This window comes from Prionailurus viverrinus, chromosome C2, assembly GCF_022837055.1.
Source record: "Prionailurus viverrinus isolate Anna chromosome C2, UM_Priviv_1.0, whole genome shotgun sequence".
Lineage (NCBI taxonomy): Eukaryota > Metazoa > Chordata > Mammalia > Carnivora > Felidae > Prionailurus > Prionailurus viverrinus.
The window spans coordinates 79,645,096-79,666,281 of NC_062569.1; the positions used below are offsets into that span (position 1 = coordinate 79,645,096).

At 48.0% G+C, this 21,186-nt stretch overlaps 1 protein-coding gene across 10 annotated transcripts in view; it reads left to right on the plus strand.

Moving 5' to 3' along the window:
- LPP (LIM domain containing preferred translocation partner in lipoma) overlaps positions 1–21,186 on the plus strand; it is a 677,058-nt gene that overhangs the window by 48,400 nt on the left and 607,472 nt on the right. Inside the window, exon 1 of one of the 10 annotated variants that reach the window (XM_047874815.1) lies at positions 8,993–9,140. The exons of 6 other annotated variants lie outside the window; for them this stretch is intronic. The gene's annotated coding sequence lies outside the window, so the exon portion shown is untranslated. Of the gene's footprint in view, positions 1–8,992; positions 9,141–15,837; positions 15,926–16,248; positions 16,268–17,464; positions 17,483–21,186 lie in introns of those variants that run through there. 3 more of the 10 variants (XM_047874818.1, XM_047874819.1, XM_047874817.1) reach the window with 3 other exon arrangements.

A 21,186-nucleotide genomic window follows, 5' to 3' on the forward strand; every position in this document is an offset into this window, starting at 1 on the left:
CCCTGGGGCCCTCATGTTATGGTCCAGAGAGGGAAAGTGATTTGTGCAGGGGCACACAGCGAGCTAGCCACAGGACAGCTCAGTACCTTTATAGAAGGGTTTTGATTGTACTCTGCTGCTGGGGAGAGTGGGTAGTGACACAGGCTTAGGAGCCAAGGACCTACACTGGGCTATAGGCTCAGCTACTTACTATATTATGGACCCTTAACTTCCTTATTTGTAAAATGGGTGTCATGGTCATATCTGACTTTAAGCATTTATTTATTTATTTATTTATTTATTTATTTATTTATTAACATTTATTTTATTTTATTTTTAAAAAATTTTTTTTTCCACGTTTTTATTTATTTTTGGGACAGAGAGAGACAGAGCATGAACGGGGGAGGGGCAGAGAGAGAGGGAGACACAGAATCAGAAGCAGGCTCCAGGCTCTGAGCCATCAGCCCAGAGCCAGACGCGGGGCTTGAACTCACGGACCGCGAGATCGTGACCTGGCTGAAGTCGGACGCTTAACCGACTGCGCCACCCAGGCGCCCCGACATTTATTTTATTTTTGAGACAGAGAGGGAGAGAGCATGAACAGGGGAGGGTCAGAGAAAGAGGGAGACACAGAATCTGAAAGAGGCTCCAGGCTCTGAGCTGTCAGCACAGAGCCCGACACGGGGCTCGAACCCACAGACCGCGAGATCGTGACCTGAGCCGAAGTCGGATGCTTAACCGACTGAGCCACCCAGGCGCCCCTGACTTTAAGCATTTTTAAAGACGGGGCATGTGGGGGGCACCTGGGTGGCTCAGTCAGTTGTGTCCAGCTTTGGCTAGGTCATGATCCCGAGGATTGTGGGTTCGAGCTCCACATCGGGCTCTGTGCTGACGTCAGCTCAGAGCCTAGCGCCTGCTTCGGATTCTGTGTCTCCCTCTCTCTCTGCCCCTCCCCTGCTCATGCTCTGTCTGTCTGTCTCCCTCAAAAATAAGTAAATGTTAAAAATTATTTAAAAAGATGGGGCACATGAAAAGAGTTATTGACGACAAAGAATACGGTAGTATTTCTTCTTATGATGTGGATGTTTATGCACTGGAAGTTGGTGGGACCAACTGTAGAGAAAGAATGGGGCAATAAAGACTCTGTTGACCACACTCCAGTCACAGAACACTATCAAGTGATCCACTTCCCCATTGGGCAGTAAAGAGATTTTTCACTCCAATTTGGAGGCACAGAATAAGGGGGGGGGGGAACATGGCCAACTCTTGGGGTTGGGAAGAATTGGGGGTACATTCTTGACTGGAGCCAGGGATTCATGTAGCAATATAATGGGAGATGTGTCTGGAAAGATGGGTTGGGGGCCCATCCTGGAAATCCCGAATGCTGGCCTTGGGGCAACTGGATGTTATTTTTTGTGAAACTCAGATTACTGGTTGGGATCAGATGGGAGTGCTGGGATGACGCAGGGGTTAAGCTGGTAGCAGCTTCAGGATGTGCAGGGAGCCTGGGACAAAACTCAGGCCACAGACAGGGAATCATGCATTTGGAGCACGGGATGGGATGATTCCCAGTTTACGGGTACATGGAAGTTATTTTCCGCAGTAGTTCAACTTGTTACTTGAAATTATAAAAATGATAAAGTTTGATATAGGTTCACAGCTGAGAACTTTGACAGAGTTTCATACTCATTAACTTCCTCGGCTCTATACAGCATTAAGGGCAAGTAGAAAGCGGGATTGTTCTCATCCCCATTTTACAGTTAAGGAAATTGAGGCTCAGAGACAGATGGGATTTTTCAAGCCCCTTCACTGGTCGGTATGGAAGCCGGAAGCTGGGATGCCAAGTCTAACACTTCCTCCTGTGCCAATGACCTGGGTCATTTGTTTTCCCAAGCTTGCTTTCTCCACCCTTGACTGTCTTGGTTGACTTTCTTGAAAGCCTAAAATGGCCTTGGGTTTCAGAGTTTCCTGAGACAAGCTGTAAAAGTTTTCAGAGATGAGCTGTGGGGCATTTGGGACATAAGTATTTTCCTCCCTCTGGCTCTTTATTGCTGTCCTGTTGTTTGCTCCGTTTGAAAATGTCCATGAGGGTGTGGAGCCCTGGTCACTTCTGGAGCATCTTCTTTGCTCTGGGCACAGCAGTGCCTCTTTTCCATCTGGGAACTTAGATAAATTTATAGATGAGAGGATCACAACACAGTATTTATTGCAGCATTCTAGCAAGCAACTTATTATGCATATTAGTTCTCATAAAAGCCTTATTAGATAGACAACCATATTGTTTCCTGTTTTATTTTTTATTTATTTATTTATTTTTTAATTTTTTTTTTTTCAACGTTTATTTATTTTTGGGACAGAGAGAGACAGAGCATGAACAGGGGAGGGCAGAGAGAGAGGGAGACACAGAATCGGAAACAGGCTCCAGGCTCCGAGCCATCAGCCCAGAGCCCGACGCGGGGCTTGAACTCACGGACCGCGAGATCGTGACCTGGCTGAAGTCGGATGCTTAACCGACTGCGCCACCCAGGTGCCCCTGTTTCCTGTTTTAAAGATGAGAAAACTGAGATGGATAACTTGCTTGCCGAGAACACAGGTCTTCAATAGATTATAATCCAAGTTTTCTTAAAAAAAATTTTTTTTGTTAATGTTTGTTTATTTTTGAGAGAGAGAGACAGAGCATGAGCAGGGGAGGGCAGAGAGAGAGGGAGACACAGGATCTGAAGCGGGCTCCAGGCTCCGAGCTGTCAGCACAGAGCTCGACGCGGGGCTTGAACTCACGGACTGTGAGATCATGACCTGAGCTGAAGTCGGATGCCTAACCGACTGAGCCACCCAGGCTCCCCTTCTTTTTTAATTTTTTTTTAATGTTTATTTATTTTTGAGAGAGATAGAGCACTACTGGGGGAAGGGCAGAGAGAGAAGGAGACACAGAATCGGAAGCAGGCTCCAGGCTCTGAGCTGTCAGCACAGAGCCCCACGCAGGGCTTGAACCCACAAACGGTGAGATCGTGACCTGAGCCGAAGGCGGACGCTTACCCGACCGAGCCACCCAGGCGCCCCTATAATCCAAGTTTTCTGATTTGAGAACTCTTCCTGCTACCCTGTGTATTCCCTGTCTCACTGATAGAATTACAGAGCTGCTTAATTAAGGAGGTAGAGCTCGTGTTGGAGGCTACCACCGTCAGAGCTGCGAGGTACCGTGAAGAGCTCAGAAGGCTGCTGGTGTTCAAACTGTGCTTTCCTGAGTCACACAGCACTACCAGACTCCAGAAGTGGGGTTGCGGTTGGGGTGCTTGGTGGGGCATCACAAGAGGGGAGAAGAGCAGGGGGAGCCCTGGAGCCCGGCCTCACCAGCTCTGTTGTTACCTACTTTCCAAGTAAGCATCTGCAGAGCATTTTGTTTAAAGGAAAAATGGCTGCCGGGAAAAAGAGTTTGAAAACTACTGTGCTAGCCCAGTGCATGCATTCACCAAAGCTGAGAGACAGAGTGGCTTTGTATAGGTCACACTATGAGGGGTTCTGGGGTTCCCCCCACCTTTTTCAAGGAAGCATTCTGCCTACCTCTTCCTTTGGGCCTTTGGGCTCCTGGCTTCAGGTTCAGGGTCCTGCAGGCTCGGAGAAGGGGCAGAAGCTTCAGGCTGCCCCATGCACATGATCTTTGACCTGCGTCCTTCATCTTGGCTGGGTCTCCTCTTCAGACCTTGGGAACCTCACTGAGGTTAGTTCCATTTTTGTGAAGAGTAGAGTGGAAATGACAGCTAGTATTGTGTTACTTCCCTGGCCCAGCCTTCAAAGACTTTGTCTAACTGAACACATGTAAGTATGGAGGGTTCATTGTGTGCACAGTGCTGAGAACACAGGCGAGGCTCCTGACTCCAAGGACCTTCTGGGGAGACAGAAGCAGATAAGAAACACTGTCAGCTGTTTTTGTAGAGAGTTTTATTTGTTATATATATGACTGTCCTCTGTGATAGTTATATGAGGATGGTTTCATCTTGTAGAAATGGGATAGGGAGAGTCTGGACAATAGGAAAGAAAGTTAGAAATTGACGAGCGCTTTCTGGAGTTGCAAGGGGTTGAGTCTGTACTGGGAGTTAGTTAATCCTGGCCTCTTCCACTTACTATCTCTGGGTCTTGCCCAGTTTCCTTTTTCTTTAAGCCTCTATCTTCTCATCTGTATAATAGGTGAGACTGCCTGGCTCACAGGGCAGCTGATATGACCAGATGGCGTAATATATGTAGCCTGCTTAGTATAATGCTCAGCACAGAGTAAACACTCATTACATTATAGTTGTTTTGTTGTTATTATTATTGGCCGGTGAGGAGTCAAGGAGACCATATATGTTTTTATTTTTATTTCTTTTCATTTTTTAAGTTTATTCATTTATTTGAGAGAGACAGAGGCAGAGCGAGTGGAGAAGGGGCAGAGAAATGGAGGGAGAGAGAGAGAATCCCAAGCAAGCTCCTTGCTGTCAGCATAGAGCCAGACACGGGGCTCGAACTCAGGAAACCGTGAGATCATGACCTGAGCTGAAACCAAGAGTCGGACGCTTAACTGACTGAGCCACCCAGGTGCCCCCAAAGAGACCATTTTCAAAAACCTGATCCATGGTGTGCTCAGAGCTTTGCTTGTCAAAAAACCAGTCTGCATTCAGAAATAGAACCCAACCTAATCACCTTAGGCTACGATATCTTGCTGAGTCACCTCTTTTCGTCTCCACCCATCTGCCCACCTCTCCCACTAGTGGCCTACACACATTGCTGGTCACTGGACATAGCTCTTCATGGCTTGGCCTCACATCCTTCCCTTTGCCTGGAATGTCCTTTGTCACTGCGCCCGTCTCACCCTCTTTGAATACCTAGCCTGGAAGTCTGTGCCTCCCATTGAGGATACCCTCCTGAAGTCTGAACTTATGGAGTAGGCCACCCCTCATTGCACATTGGGTCTCATAGCCCTTTGCTGCACCGTCCCTGGGGATTCAGGCACACACTCTTAATAGGTATGCACACACCTCTGTGATAAATTTATTTAGTGCTTGTCTCCAATGTGAAGCACAAGGAAGGAGATGATAAGGTGCAAACCAGGAAATAACCATCACTGAGCTGTGTGCTCATCAGCCTTGGGCATGGATTTCTGGGGCAGATCTGGCCCTTCCCATGCACGACGTTGATGACTTGGACCTTTGCAGACACTGAGGAGCATCCTGATGACCAGCGTGTTGGCAGGGGCCTGAAGGACACCAGACCAGTGGCTGTGCTCTCCGAGCTTCCCGGGTCCCTTCCGCCCCCACGTGACCTGCAGCGGGAGCTCTGGTACGCAGGCACACCTCTCCGTTGCCTGGGCTGCACGCATTCCAGGTTGAGCCTCTATGAGATGTGTTCGGATGTTTAATGGTTTGCTGATTTCCATCTTTTTGGTGTCTGCAGCTTGAAATACCCTGTGTCCTTGATTAATTCATGCTTGGGAGCCTCCTCAGTGCTCTCTGGTAAATAGCTCATTCCTGTACGTTTATTTCCCTATGGGCTTATTGCAGAGGGACTGGAGCCTGTATTTCTAACAACTTCTCCAAGGAGAACGTCGTAGGTCATGTTTCCGGAACTGAGACTCTCGGAGGGTCTCCCAGACATCCCTTTCTCCATTACCTCCTTTCGGGCCGGCATTCGCTTGTAGCTGAAAAAGGAGCACTGTCTTGAGAGTCCTGTTGGCACATGCGACTTGGCGGCTGAAAATCTGACAGTTGATGCTGAGGTTCAGCTACCAGTGAGAAGCACACAGACAGAAACCTGTAGAACATCAAATCATTTCCCTTTGGTTCCCAGAGCCTTAATGTTTCTTTGTCTCGAGGATGACCTCACTGCTTTTTTGTATTTGTAATGGAATGCACAGTCATTTACAAGTAATCACACAATAATCCCTTACACTTTTGGAACGCCTTCCCGTTTTCCAGAGGGTTTTAAGTCTCATTATCTCATTTGATCCTCGTAACTGCTTTGGGAGGAGGCAGAAGGGCTATTTTAATCTCTAATTTTCAGGTGTAGAAACTGAGGCTTAGGAAAGTTAAAGTTGGCCAGGGGTCATACAGTTAGTACTTAGCAGAGTTGGAACTGTTAGTCGTCTAACTTCTAAACCAGCGTTCCTCTAATTACTTACTGTTGGTGTGACTTTAGGAATATACTTCGCCTCTCTGAGCCTCAGTTTTCCTGTCACGTAATTGGGTACAATACTCCCAGTGGAGTTGCCAGTAGGGATTAAATGAGACTGTCTGGGAAAGCATTTATCAACTAGTAAAGCATGTTGCTAATGTGAGGCATCATTGCTGCATGTGCCCTGACTCCAAGCCGTGCCATCAGAACTGCAGCACAAAAGAACATTTTTTCCCCCGATTTGTAAAGACAATGAAGTCCAGAATGGTGCCGGGGTAGTTAGTCAGGGATCACGAGCTCCCAGCCCTGCGATCAGCAAGCTGGCACTGCTGTCCTGCCTGCAGGCTGCTTGGTTATTATTCTGAGAGCGTTTGAGTTGGCAAGGCCCTCTTTTCCTGCAGAGCTCTCTCTTAATGTTCCTTGGAACAGCCCTGTATCCTGGAGACAATGCTAGGTCTGGCAGGACAGGAGACCAGGAATGGGGAGCCGGGAATGGGATCCACAGCCCTGAGCTCTGTCCACAAAGGGTGGGAATGTGGCCGAAGAAATGGTCTCGAAGATGTCTCTCCTCTCATTTCCCAGGGACTGGGATTTCACAGGGCACGTCTTGTGAGTCCACAAGGCCAGGGGCCCATGTGCAGAATGGATTGCTTAGCAATAGTACTTCCTGGAAAAGCCTGAAAAGGATGGATTTCAAGGTGGCACCAGATACATTAGGAGCGAGCAGGGTGATATGGTCAGGAAATGGCCGGAGTGACTGAGGGTTGAGATCTTGGGCAGCTTCGTTTCTGTATCCGGATTCACCTACAAAAATTCCAAGCCAATGGAACAGACATCGGTTGTTCATATGGTTCGAAGAGGCAGAATGAGGCACAGGAAAGCCAGGAGCCGGACTTGGTTTCCGTATAAGGAAGAACTTTCTGTTGGAAAGATGGAATTTGCAGCTGTAAGAGATGATGGTCGCCACCTCACTGGAGATGTCATGGACACCATGGGGGGGGGCGGGATTTATAATCAGGCGGGACATCGGGCTTAGTGGTCTTCTCTCCTCTCAAGATCCCAGAGCCAGTGGTTTGCAGTGGTCAAGAGGAAGAGAGGCACACATACGTTAAGGAATGAGGGGCCCTTTTGTGAATATGGAAGCTGGTCTCCAAGTGCTATTTTTGCAAAATGGAGGGTAGACACAGACTCTTTGTTCTTGGTTCATACCTATCTCTGTAGTCTGCTTACTCCCCGGTTTCCAGAGTTCCCAGGCCATCTGTGGGCAGCTATTTTCCACGGAATGTCTTTTCCCTCTGCTGGTATGTTTCTGCTGGAATATTGGAAGGGACTCTGAACTCCTGACAGGATGACAGTCTTTCTACAGATCCACAAGTCACAGGGCTCCATGTCTAGTCTTCTCAGTTACAAACGAGGATCATCCTTTTACCCTCCTCAGACTGCCTCTGGGACCTCTGGGGAGGACCGCAGTGGCCAGAATTCTGTGCTGAGTTATGGTTCTGGCATGTGCCGGAAGGTTCTCTGATCCTGTTTCCCTACCTCATTTAATAATCACTTATATTTGTGTTCATTTATTAAACACGCAATAAATAAGAAGTGCTTGCTGCTTTTCAGGTATTTATGGCATGTTCGCCAAAAGATAAAACAAGTAATCAGAATAAGTGTGCTGTGACTCTTTGGATAGACCAAGTAGAAGCTGCTTTTAGCACACGTAGTTGGACAGTTTTGTGATATTGACCCAGTTTGTAGATGAAAGAATATAAACCCCAAGAGAACTGATTTTTCCAAAATCTTAAGGAGTGAGCTGACCTGGGCTTAGGGCTTGGGTGCCTTGGCCCTCTGAGTAGTGCTGTTCATTGCTTGAAGACTCCCCCGGGGATGAGAACTAGCAGCCTCATGGTTCAGGCCAGGAGGTGGGTGGTGATTCTGAAAAATTGGTACATGGCACGCAGAAAGCCTTTGCAGCCAACAGTAGAACAGGATCCCTGTAAGAAACAGAACCACTGGGATGAGCAGACCCCTCCTCCCCTTCACCGCCATTTTCCCCTGCACCCCATCTCTCTCTCTCCTTTCTCTTCTGCTAATTCAGTCTGGAGTCCTTTTTAGACCAGATCCGTTCTTGACTGACTTTACTGGTTCAATTTAGTTCTCAAACACTTCTCGGGACCTTCTGATGGGAAGTAATCATACCAATTAGATTGGGCATTCAGCCCTCCTTCCCCCTCAACAGTGTTCTTCTGAAAGTCTGGTTTTATTCTGGGTTTCTGTGCCTGGTTTCTGTCCTACGAGTAACTCATGCGAAACTACGTTCCCAGGAGGATTCTTGGCCCAAGGGAGTCCGGGAATTGGGGCCAAGGGTGGGGATTATTTTAGGGCTCATCTGCCATCAGAAGACTTGTGGATTGGATTCTTGGTGACTGCTTAGGGTACATCTCCCCCAGATACCACCCTCCTCCTCTGAATGAATAGATTGACTCCATAAATGTCAGTGCCTTCTAGATGGCCCCATTCCTCAGGTGAACTTAAAGTCTTGCAAACCAGTCACTTCCTTGTTTGGACTGGGAGCCTTTTTCCTGTAACAGTCAGCCTGTGCAGATTGAGACTCTCCTTCTTTTGGGGTTAATCATCTACTCCGATTAAGGAATTCTGTCATAAGTGGGGGCATGTTCTTCAAGTGCCAGAGGAGAGAAGGGTGAGTTTTCTGACATCCTCTAGCCTGCTTCTCCATATATGGAAATGTTTACCCACCACACTGATCTATTGGAAGAGGAGGAGGTGACTCAGGGTTTAGGAGAAGCAGGATTTGAATTCTTGTTTCCAGAAACAAAGTCGCCCCCTTCCCCCCTCCCCCCCGCCATCCCCTCCATTCCTTTGCCCCTTGTACTGGAAGCTGAGGAGAGAATGTTTCAGTGCTGTTCCCCTCGGGCCTTGGGACCACCTCCTTGCAGTGGGACTCAGGGTGTGTGAGAGGGAGTGAGGGCCAGTGGAGGGCCAGCTGCCTGTGGGGCCCGACTCACGTGAGTACATCCTTATTGACAGAGCGAATGGCCTTTCTGCTCGCAGATCTGGGGCTTGCAGGGTGATGGGACATGTTGCTGGGAGCGCTGGCCACTTTAATTTGGGGTGTGGACAGCTGCTTTCCCAGGGGAGCTCTTCTTTCCGTGGGATTTGGAGGCGGACTCTGCCCGAGGGAAAATTGTATTCGTATGTGAAAAAAATATGAGAGATATTTCCTCCCACCTGAGGCCTAGCCAGAGTTGGGTAGGAAGGTAATTTGGGAGTGTTGTCGTCTGTCTGTCTGCTAGGGTTAGAGCAACAAGCCCGAAGGACGTTTGTGGACACTTGGGGAGGGGTAGTCTTAGCTTGAAAAGCAGAGTTATGGTTGGCCTTAAGGGCATAAAAATGTGGCCATATATGCAGCATTTGCATGGCATCCACGGTCTGGAATAAATACCCAGTGTGCAGGACGTTGGGTGGGTTGGAAGGAGTCTTAGAGATGATTGGGCTTGTCGGCCTCCTTTTGCAGCAGGACGGTGGGCAGTGCAGGGCCTGGGAGCTAAGCTAACTCACTCTGCGGGTACAGGGCTGATTAGGTGGGATTAGAACTCCTGGGCTCCTGGCTCTGGATGGTTCTTCCTTCCGCTACAGTTCAGCTGCCCCTGCAGGCAGAGGCGGAGAAGAGCGTGCCCATTTTGCAGATGAGGAAATGGGGACTCTGGATGCCAGAGTTGCCTCCACTTACTGATCTGATTGGTGAGACTGAGAACTAGCACCTAACTGCCCTAGTTCAGACCTCTTTCTGTCAGGTTACATGGGCTTTTGTTGTTTGTAAAATTCCCCCCCCCCCCCCACTTTTTTTGCTTTCTACTTATTCTGCTTTCGGTCATGTGAATGTTATTTGAATGTGGGCTGCTGCCTTCTGACCTGCTTTGGCTTCTAGATCTTTTTCTTTCCTGATTTCCTAGAAGGGAGTGATAGCTTGTCCAAAATGCAGAACCGGGGAACAGAGACCCCTACTTCAGTTTCTCCCAGAGGGTAGAAGTTATGCACAGACCTTGAAAGAGACTGAGCAGGGAGGGCTTTCTTGCTTAGCTGTCAGAATGCTGCAGTGTAATTCCCATCGAAAGGTGAGCTTGACTCTGAATGGATTTTATACACAGGCACAGACACATATTATAGACAGACACACACACACAGACACACACACTCATAGGCATATACATAGGTGCACATACATACAGACACACACACAGGCATACACATAGTTACACATACACATAGACGCACACTCGTAGACACACACACACACACACACACACACACACTTCCTTGCCTTGATACAGCTTTAAAGAGAGACTTAGAGGGCACCACCCTCTCTTAACAGCCCGCCAGATGTTACACAGCCATGAGTAGTTCTTTGCAGTCAGTTTGGGTTCTGGTGAACCTGGGGGCACTTTTCTTCACTTCAGGGAAGACGCTGGAGATGTGTCTCGGGGAAGCACTTTCACGCCGGTGGCATTAGGCGGCGGATCCTAATAGCTCAGGGGAGTGCTCGGAGACCCAAGTCTGTCCAGTGTTGAAGGGAGGCCAAGCAGTTCCCTAAGCCGCTCTAGAATGCCAGGGAGGCAGGACCCCAGGACCCTGCGCACAGCCTGTCTCCTGCTCCATGATGGTGGCTGGCCTGCGTATAGCCCTGCTCGCCGGGTGGGAGGCAAGAAGGCTTGGGATTGAGGCAACAGGGCTTGGGGTCCCCCCCACACCTGCTATGGTGGTGACAGACAAGGGCACCAAGAGGTTAGGGTTGGTGGTGCAGGTGTATGGGCTGTTACTGTTCGGAAGGAGAACTGCCATGAATTGATTGCTTTCTGAATGCCAGGCATTGGGTTAAGCACTTGACCTAAATCATTGAGTCACTATTATCCCTACCCATGAGTAGGTGCTGTTTTTTTTTTAACTTTATTTTTAATTTTGGTAAAGTACACATTTACCATCTAACCATTTTAAATGTACAGCTCCGGGGTGTTAAATGCAGCCACCTGTCCGGCAACCCGTCTCCAGAACTCCTTTCATTCTGCAAAACTGAGCCTCTGGACCTACTAAACACTAACTTCCCATTCCCCTTCCCCTCGGCTCTGACAATTGTCCTTCTGCCCTCTGTCTCCATGAATTTCTAAGCACCTCGCATTAAGTGGGATCCTACAGTATCGATTCTGTTGTGGCAGCCTTATTTCACTTAGCATAATGTCTGCAAGGTTCATCTGTGTTGTAGCACGTGACAGAATTACATACATACACACCGCATTTTGTTGACCCACTTAGGTACTGTGTTTTACCTTCTTTTTATAGAGGAAGAGCCTGGGGGGTTGAGTTGCCCAAAGTCACGCAGTCGGTAGTGGAGCTGGGATCTGAACCCAGGTTGTGTGACTTCATAGTGCGTGTGGTCAGGGGTAAGTGGATATTTGATTTTAGTTGGCAAGAGTGTGACAAACTAGGGTGGTTCTTAACTGGATAGTGATACCTCCTCACACCTTGCTGTGACATTTCAGTAACCGAGTGTTCCAAAGGACTGTACCTGGGTATTTCCTTCCATTTTCTATCGGTCTCTGCGAAGCTTAGAGCCAAATGTGAAGCCCACCTCTGGCAAATGGTATGAGACGTATGACTCTTCTTTTTTTTTTTTTAATTTTTTAAATGCTTGTTTATTAAAATAATTTTTTAGTGTTTATTATTGACAGAGAGAGACAGAGTGCGAGCAGGGGAGGGGCAGAGAGAGAGGGAGACAGAGAATCCAAAGCAGGCTCCAGGCTCTGAGCTGTCAGCACAGAGCCCGACATGGGGCTAGAACTTACGAACTGCGAGATCATGACCTAAGCTGAAGTGGGACACTTAATTGACTGAGCCACCCGGGCACCCCAAGACTCTTCTTTTTTGTAATCCTTGTCCTTTTCCTTCACCTTATTTTTCCATCTCACTCCCCAGTTTTCTCACCATAAAAAAATCACAAATTACATGCATTTCTGTTAGGTACTTCAGAGCAGATCCTTTAGGGAACAAGACAGTATATAAATCAGTTACATGCTATCAGGCATTTTTGTTATTACGATGTCTAAGGAATAGCTAGTCTGCACAGCAGTGGACAGAGACTGCAGTTGTGATTTTCTGACCTGGCTCTGTTGCTGACCCAGTGTTTCACTTGGGTGATACTGCTCCTTTCTGATCTCAGTTTTCCCACCTGTAAGATGGGACCGTCGTTGACAACAGGGAACATTCTGTCTGTGCTGAGCCCACACGGGGCGTTCTACATGATCAATCTCCTTCTATCCTCCCAGCCCTCCTATAGCCGGGTGATGTTAACCCCATTTTACTTGAGAAAAGTGAGGTCTAGAGAAATGGGAACACTTTCCTAAACTCCTACAGCTCCTGAGTAGCAAGCATTACTGATCGTCATCTGACTCCAGAGCCCAGGACGTTATCCACAGTGCTGGGCGACTTGCCCTTAGCAATCGGTAAGGTTTCTGTCACTGGTGGTATGTATTCATCTAATTTTATTAAATGTTTATTGGATTCCCACCTATGTGCTTCAAACTGTTCTGGGCACTGATCCAGCCCTGGGTTTAGAGTGACGGAAAAGACACATGGAACAATGATTCCTTGGACCTTTACATTCTAGTTAGGGGTGTGTGGAGAAGGCAGATAATAAATGAACCTGTAAATAGAAGGGAATGATAAGTAACACTTGGGAGGATTCACACAGGGCACTAAGACGGTGAGTGAATGGAGGAAGGGATCTGGGAGGTGATGTTTAAGCTGAGGTCTGAATGACAAGGAGTCAGCCGTGCAAAAGTCAGGAGGAAGAGCCATGCAGAGGGTGCGGTCAATGCCAAGGCCATGGAACGGGAATGAGTTTGTGCTTGAGGAATGAAAAGGGCCCAGAATGCTAGGAGGTAGTGGGCGGCCGAGGAAGAAACATGCCAGGAGGGCAGGGAAAGGGCTGCTGGGTGTAAGTAAGCTAGAGCAGGGACTTGACCCGAATCTAGGGGTGATGGGGAGCATCATTCAGCTCGCTGTCAGGGGGATGGATTTCAGGGAGTGGGGCAAGGGTAGAAGCAAGGGGGTCAGGAGGAGACTCTTGCCGTCAGTAGGCGAGAGGTGGTGGTAACTTTGACTAGGGTGATGGAAATGGAGCCAGAGACAAGTGACTTGGCTCACGACATGTTTTGGAGGGATTGTCTATGGGACGTCAAGGGCAGTTTCCTTCAGAATAGTGTCAAGGTCAGTGGGCAGGAATCTGGGAGACCCTGATGGAGGTGAAAATGTGCAATGCAGGAGGTGGGGGGTGCAGAGACTTGCAGCTGATTCAGACTAAGGAGTCTGTGTGCTCCCTGCTTTGGTTTCTAACCTTGAACTTCTGGCCAGGGAACAGAGGGCAGGGGTTTCCTGCCTCTGACTTCCTGGCTGAGAGCTGCTGGAACGCCCCAAAATAAGCCCTGCAGAACATGCTGCTTCCTTTGCTCTCCTTGGGTATTTGTATAAAGCATTCTTTCCCACCAAGAATATGGAACATTCAGAGTGATGCTGACTTTGTGGGCCGTATTTAACATATTGTTTTCCCTTGATGGGTCGTCCAGATTCTTGCCTCTTGCAGATTCCCTGCTAGGAGCCTTCAGCCACCCTATTAGATGGGAATGGAAGCCTTGGGGTGGGGGGCAGGGCATGGAAGAGCTGGGGCTTCAAGGCCCCACCTTGGCTTGAGGACCGTGGTCCAAGCCTACCTCCCAAACCTCCTCTTTCGTTTACGTTTGATTTCACACTTGCCGGTCCTCGCTTCCCCCTCTGTGGTTCCTTTAAATGGGATGGGCTTTCCTGTAAATCCCCCCATGTTTCAGTGGTGTGGAGGAACTGGTCTCAGAGAAGTTCGATGATTGGCCAGTGTGAGGTTGTGTCTGAGTCAGGCTGGGAATCTAAGATTCCTGACCGAGCCTGTGCTCTGGCCACTGGGCCAAAGTGACTCCACATGAGACCTCATGCCCTGGGTGTCTCATGGCAGTCCTATACTGCACTGGGCATGAGCCGGGAGATGCTCAGAGATCGTATTCTGAATCACCTGCAATTCACTTCTGGGCGTCTTCACATGCTCCTCTTTGAATAGTTTGCCGTCTGTATTACCATTTTTTTTTTTAAACTCTAGCATTATCTCTTAAAAGCAGTGTTTTGTTTTTGCTCATTTGAATTTCTTTTAAAATCTCTTTCATATTGCCCATTCATTTAGTCAACAAACATTTATTGAGTTCTTACTGTATGCCAGGCATTGTGCTAGGTGCTGGGGACTGATTCAAAGATAATTTGGAGGCGTATGGAAGGGGAGTGGATAATTACAGCACAGTGAGAGAAGTGCTATAATAGAGGGATATGTAAAGAGCTAGAAATAGCACTATGAATAACATCTCTGAACAAATTGCCTTCTTTTTTCCTTTTGGATTATTCCCTTATGTATATTGCCCAAAGTGGGATTACTGGGTCATTTAAAAGATGAAAACAATTTGGCGCAAAAGGATGTAATGACTTGCCTGGGGGAATACAGATCAATTTTCAACGGGGGCGGGGGGGGGGGGATTGTTGACAACTCCAGTTTTAGATACTTTACCGGGAGGATTGTGCTGTTTTTATACCACCTCTGCCATCATGGTGGCTTTCAGGGGGAGTACCTATTCTAAACATGTCAGGCTGCATGTAGAAACACATATCCTTCTATTTAATTTCACAAATTAGTTGTTAATTCTCACAAGAACTCATAGATATATGAGTAGGATGGTTCCTTCCATTTTACAAATGAAGAAATTTAACTTTTCTAAAAGGAAGGGACTCGCTCAGGGTTCCATTGTTAATTCTTGGAGAATCCAGAAATCAAGTGTAGATTGATTCTATGACTCCTGTCCTGCTCTCTGTACTCCGTTCACCACGTCGGGTGCTTGTGCCCCAGCTAGGGTTTGGGAGTCATTTGATGAGCTGTAGGGATTCTTCTCAAGGAGGGCAGAATGTACTAGAAGAGGTGTAGAAGTTCAGACCTCCAGAGGGGCCAGTGTTCCTGTGTATATTGATCAGAAGGGACCTGAAGGCCCATTACTCTTGACCCCAGCCCAGATCCTGGAAGGTGAATGTATGGTGGCCTTAGCACGATAGCACGGGACCCCAAGTAGAGCTGGAATGTTCAGCTGTGTGTCCCTGACTGTAAATTTCTTTATTTTGCCATTTAGAAGTAAGAACTTGTGCCCTTGGTCCCTGGCCCATCATCGTCAGACAGCAATGCCTGTCCGCTGTGAGGCTTTGGCTCGCTCATCCCTAAGACACCCATGTTCCCTGCCGTTTTCCAGACATACCCTGCTTTTTCTCACCTTCATGCTTTATCTCATGCTGTTCTCTTAGCCTGAGGTGCCCTCCTCTGTCTTCATCCAGAGACCTCCTGTTCCTCTTAAACACTTCTGCCTGGATGGCCACCTTCTGATGGAGGTGACCTGTGATCACCATCTACTCTCCACCGTTCACACTGCCCCATACTAGAAAGGATCTCTCTGTTCTCTCTTCTGCTAGCTTGCATCACAATGGGCTGTGGGGCAATAGAGTATATAGCTCTGTGGTGATTCTGAGCATTCAAATCTTGGCTGTGGCACTTCTAGCTGTGTGATCCGCCAAGTCAATTAACCTGCTTGAGCCCGAGGTTCCATATCCCTCAAATGGGTTTAAGAAATCACATCGAGTCACAGGGTTACTCGTGAGGATTTGTATCACCTGTCCTTCTTCCGTGGTACTCACCATCTCCTACTTGGTTTATGTTTTATCCCTCCTTCTAGACCAGGAGCTCCTTTTTGGGCAGGAAGTGAAAAACATCTTGCCTGTGCCTTTAACAAATGGGACCTGCTGCAAAGGCTCCTTTAAGGGAAAGGTTCCATAGGACCTAACTGGTGACGTCAGTGCAGGCTCCTTACTGGTTGGAGGCCCCGGTCACATGGTACCAGGCCTGGACAGAAGAGCTCCGTGATAGGGAGCTTTGGGCACACACAGGGTGTGCTGGATAGGCCTCTGGCTTCTGCTTAGTTAACAGGAAAGAGGCTGGAGCCTGTGTTCGGCCCGTGTTCTGGTTCATCAGGTTGGGTAGTGCTGGCATTTCCCTGAAGGCAGAGTGGAAATCCTGCCTGGAACAAGAGACGTGGTGTCTTTTCTGGGTCTTTCATGGTTGGGAGTTCCAGACTAGAGGGAAAGGTCCACAGACGTGTGGGTTGGGGCACCTCTGAGAGCCACCCACTTCTCTGACTTCTCTGTGGGTGGGGCCATGGAGAAGGGGTCCTTTGGGAGGAGGAAGCTGTCCTTCAGACCCTCCCACCCTCCCTGTGCTTGGAGGCTCAACGGAAGGGCGTTCAGTTCTTAAAGGGGTAGCTCTGCTATTTAACTTTCTCCTGCGTCATGTCCCGGGATGCAGTACCCATGAGTGTCAAGATCCAAGTGCTTTAGCCTGGCACATAAAGTCCTTCATGTCTTGGCCGCAACATTCCTTTGCAGCCTCGTCTCCCACCGCATCCCTCCGTGTGCTCTGCCACTGGCCTCAGCAGATTAGTCACTTTCCCTAAGAACAGCCTGAACGCCTCCTTACGGCGCTTAGCATGTCTTGTTCCCTGGGCCTATTTTCCCCCTCCTCATTGGTGGAAATCCTGTTGGGTGTGCAGGCTCGGTTCAGAAGTCATCATCCACGGAGCTCTTCCAGACCCTCAAAACAACGTCGCGTGGACTTGTGCTTTGCACACTTTTCAGTGTTTTCGAGCGTGTGCCCGCCCGGTGAGCCTGTGAGCTCTTTGAGAGTGCCGGGCAGGCCTGACTCAGCACCTGCAGCTGTTGGGTCCATACACGGTGCCTCATTAAGGACAGGAGGTGCTAGCAAGTGTCTGTTTTGAGCACCTGCGAATGCAGGGCACATGACATCGTGTCAGTAACAGTTGTGCCGGAGGGGTGTTCAGAAGCTCATTCTTGGGTACCCGCGGTGTGTTTGATCGTGAGCCCAGCCATTGGAATTCTCTTTGTGACTGGACTGCCGTCAGCTCACCGCTGACCTTTCTCAGGCCTGCTTCCCACATACCCAGCGATGTCTGCTCCGTGCCAGGGCTCTGAGCTTTTTATTTCACTGAAGAACATAGAGCAAGGTGGAAGTCAGGAAGGATTCTGCTTCTCATGTGAACATATTTGATTTTGAAAGTTCCGGCTTTGTTTTGTATCCCAGAGTTCCTTAAGCTGTGAAAATACTGGAGGAATTTTTTTAGGATATTTCTGCCTCTAGCAGAATAGCTGCCCATCGTACAGTTGTAACTGCAAGGTAGTAAGATCTGGGTTGTGGGGCTTGATTTTGAAGACTTGGGTTCAAGTCTTGGCTTTACCATTATCAGCCCCAGAACCTTGGGGGGTTGCCTGACCTCTCTGACCCTCAGTTTCCTCAGTGGGCAATTGGGAAATTGTTCTTATGGGGTTGGTGGGAAGTTTAAATGAGGTTTTGGACATTAAATTGGGATTTTTGTTACTTTTTGATTCATACATTGGATTTGAAAGCCTTTTTTAAGTTATGATTTTTCTTATTTGGTTATAGTCGACATACAATGTTACATTAGATTCAGGTGTGCATCATGGTGATTCAACATCTTTATGTTATACTATGCTTACCGAAAATGTAGCTACCATCAGTCACCATATGTCGCTATTATAGCGTAATTAACTATATCCCCTACACTCTTTTATTCTCCGACTTATTCATTTCATAACTGGAAGCCCGCACTTCTACTCTCTTTTACCCACTGTTACCCCTCCCTCCGCCTCCTCCCCTCTGACAACTATCAGTTTGTTCTCTGTATTTTAGGCTTTATTGAAGGATTTATTTATATACTAAATGCGTATTTATTTTGAGAGACAGGAGAGAACGCATGCGTGCACGGTGAGCAGGGGAGGGGCAGAGAGAAGGGGAGAGAGAATCAAGTTTCACACTCAGCATGGAGCCAGATGTGGGGCTCCATTTCATGTCTGTGAGATCATGACCTGAGCCCAAATCAGTGCTTAACTGGCCACTCTTGACCTGCTCTGTTTCCGACCTGGGCCGGTTCACCCCTCCTTAGGCAACCTGGTGGTCCCCCGCTCCCGGGAGGTCACCATATTGATGCCGAACTTAGTGCGGACACCCGATCGGCATAGCGCACTACAGCCCAGAACTCCTGGGCTCAAGCGATCCTCCTGCCTCAGCCTCCCGAGTAGCTGGGACTACAGGCGCGCGCCACCGCGCCCGGCTTAACTGGCCACTCTTATCGGAGGCCATTTTAAAATAGGACTTCCAAAAAGTTTGCTTTTGAAGGAAATTGCTTGGATGCGTAAGTTGTCACACACTTGTCTTATCTTAGTTTTTGAATGACAAATGAACATCTAACGCACTTACGGAACATACATAGCCGGTGAGGCTCTGTTATAGTCCAAATAAGTTAGAACCACAGAATCTTAAGCTTTGAGAAATCATAGAAACCTTAGAAGGCGAAGGGCTGACCGTTCATGCCTGCTGCGTGTGGGCTCTGTGCCATGCGTGCTGGAATTGGAATCCCAGGGCATGATCACATAGATCCCGATGGGTAGGTGGTGTTATCCCTGTTTTGCAGACAGGGAAGCTTGAGCTCAGGGAGGTTAAATAATTGACACAAATCCTGTATCAACACATTCAGCTTCATCTTGCACTCATGGTGGCTTCTAGAAATCCTTTCCCTTTACGGACACGATGAGGCCTGCCTTTGCTTTGTGGATCCTTTACCCTCTCACAGCAGGAGCAGCCCCTGGTTTTAGGCCAGGTACAGCAGTGCAGATCAGCAGTGTCGATGTCCCGTCACTTGTTTAATTAATCTGGAAGAGTGTCTTTCCTTTTTCTGCCAAGAATCTGCTCGTTTTGAGCTCCTTTGACTACTCATTCATCAGCCTTTCCTTGTTCTCCCCTTGGGAGACGGATTTGCCACTGCCCATCTCTGGTTTTGAGGTCAGGGGTGTATTTAAAGAGGACTTCGTCTTTCCTCTTAAAAAATTACAGGTGGAAAGTACAATTCGTTGAGGATTTCCCATCACGTCCTCCATATATGGGGTGGTGAGAAGAGGCAACAGTGTGGGGGACCAGGAGTGCTGGCTGTCATCCTGGGTCTGTCAGTGATCAGGCAGGGGACTTTGAGCCAAGCCCTCCTTTCTCTGTCAGGGCCTCAGCATCTTCACCTGTAAAGAGCTGAGGGCATTACGAGATGACTCCTAAGATTTTAAAATTCTGCATGTTTTGTGGTGTCAGAACCATCAATTTCTGCTGAGCTGCATAATCCTGCAGCTGTTTCTCTGATACTTTTCAATCTTTAGATTTAATCTATTCAACAATGTATAATTTTTTAAAGGGAAGCTTTTATAGACACTTCTGAAATATCAGGGTGGGGGGGGATAAATGGATGTTAAAAAATAGAAAACAACCAATTAAATAGTATATAGCATGTAATTCTCCTTGGAAACTTACCACGAAATTGAGGAACACTTTAACAACTGGTAATTTAAATTGCATTTGAACTCTGCTAATGGTTTGTTTGCATGGGAACTTCAATCATTTCACAGTGGTTCTTTAGCAAAGCTGCTTGTTCTCTTTATGGAAAAGAAGAAAAAAAAATATTGACAGAGACGAGGACTAGGGAAAAGGAGACCACTGTCATTTGTGTGGGGAGGGAAGCTGTCAGGAGTGGGGAGATGGCCCCAAGGGCCAAGGCGGAGAGCCTCTCCTTCCGGTTTAGAAATCTGGGAAGTCTGGTGCCCTCCGCTGCGGTTGTAGAAACCGTTCTGACTTAGTATCTCCCTTTGCGAGGAGAAGCTTCGGTTTCCTGGGGCTTGGGTGGGGGAGTGATGTCTGTCCTGTGTTTTCCATGAGACTGGACTGTCCATGGGTCCGGGGTGTGCCTCTGCATATGCTCCGTTCCTCAGCAAGTATGAAATGATGGCCTTTCTCATTTCAGTGGAATGGCATCGAGAATTCTGATGTCTTTGAAGACCGCTAGGTCTCAGGAAACTCATTGCTTTGCTGGGTTTATCTTGATTACGTGCCCTTTCCCCGACTTAATTTCTTTCTGCCTTTGGGCTATACTGAGAGCTTCTAGCAGGTGTCCTAGCAAGCTTCTAGAGACTTGGATGTGGCAGTCCTGGTTTTGCCCCAAAGCTGATTGTGTGACCAAGGGCAAGTCCCTCTGCCCAGTGAGTTTTGGTGTCCTCCTCTGTCCAAGTGGCTTAAATTGGGTCCATGGAGCAAGTCCTGGACTGGAGCCCTGGATTGTCTGCCACTAACTGTGGTTCCTAGAGTAGCCACCTCCCGACTCTGGCCCCAGCTTCTCCTGCTGTCAGTTGGAACAGTGGAGGTGGGTCATTTTTAAGGTCCCCCCTCACTTTGAGCTTATCTGAATGAGGACTGAATGAGATAATATACACAAAAGAATTTCATGGATGGTTAAATAATGTGTAAAATGTCAACAATGAAAATGCAAGTAGTGGCTTTTCTAGAATGTGGATTCTACCTGCGTGTACAAAGCACGTATTTTGTAACAGCCTACTGCCTTGGAATATTTGTCTGTGGGAATATGTATCATATACTCCTTAGCAAAATAGTGATAGGTCTTCATGAAATTAAACCTGTAATGAGGACTTACTGGGAGTGTCAAGTTTGTCCAGCTCTCTCCTGCTCACTGGCTGTCATTTTTCAGACAAGGAAATTCAAGTTCAGAGGGGTCACTCAGTCCCGTACTTAGACATTTGTCTCCAAACTCCTATATCTTTTCTATTTTTATTTGTTCAGATTTTGCTCTTAATTTTTTCTTGGCTGCAGTGTGAATATCTGGGGCACCTGGGTGGTTCAGTCAGGTAAGCATCCAACTCTTGGTTTCGGCTCAGGTCACGATCTCACGGTTTGTGGGTCTGAGCCCAGCATCAGGCTCCACACTGACAATGTGGAACCTGCTTGGATTCTCTCTCCCTCCTTTTCTCTCT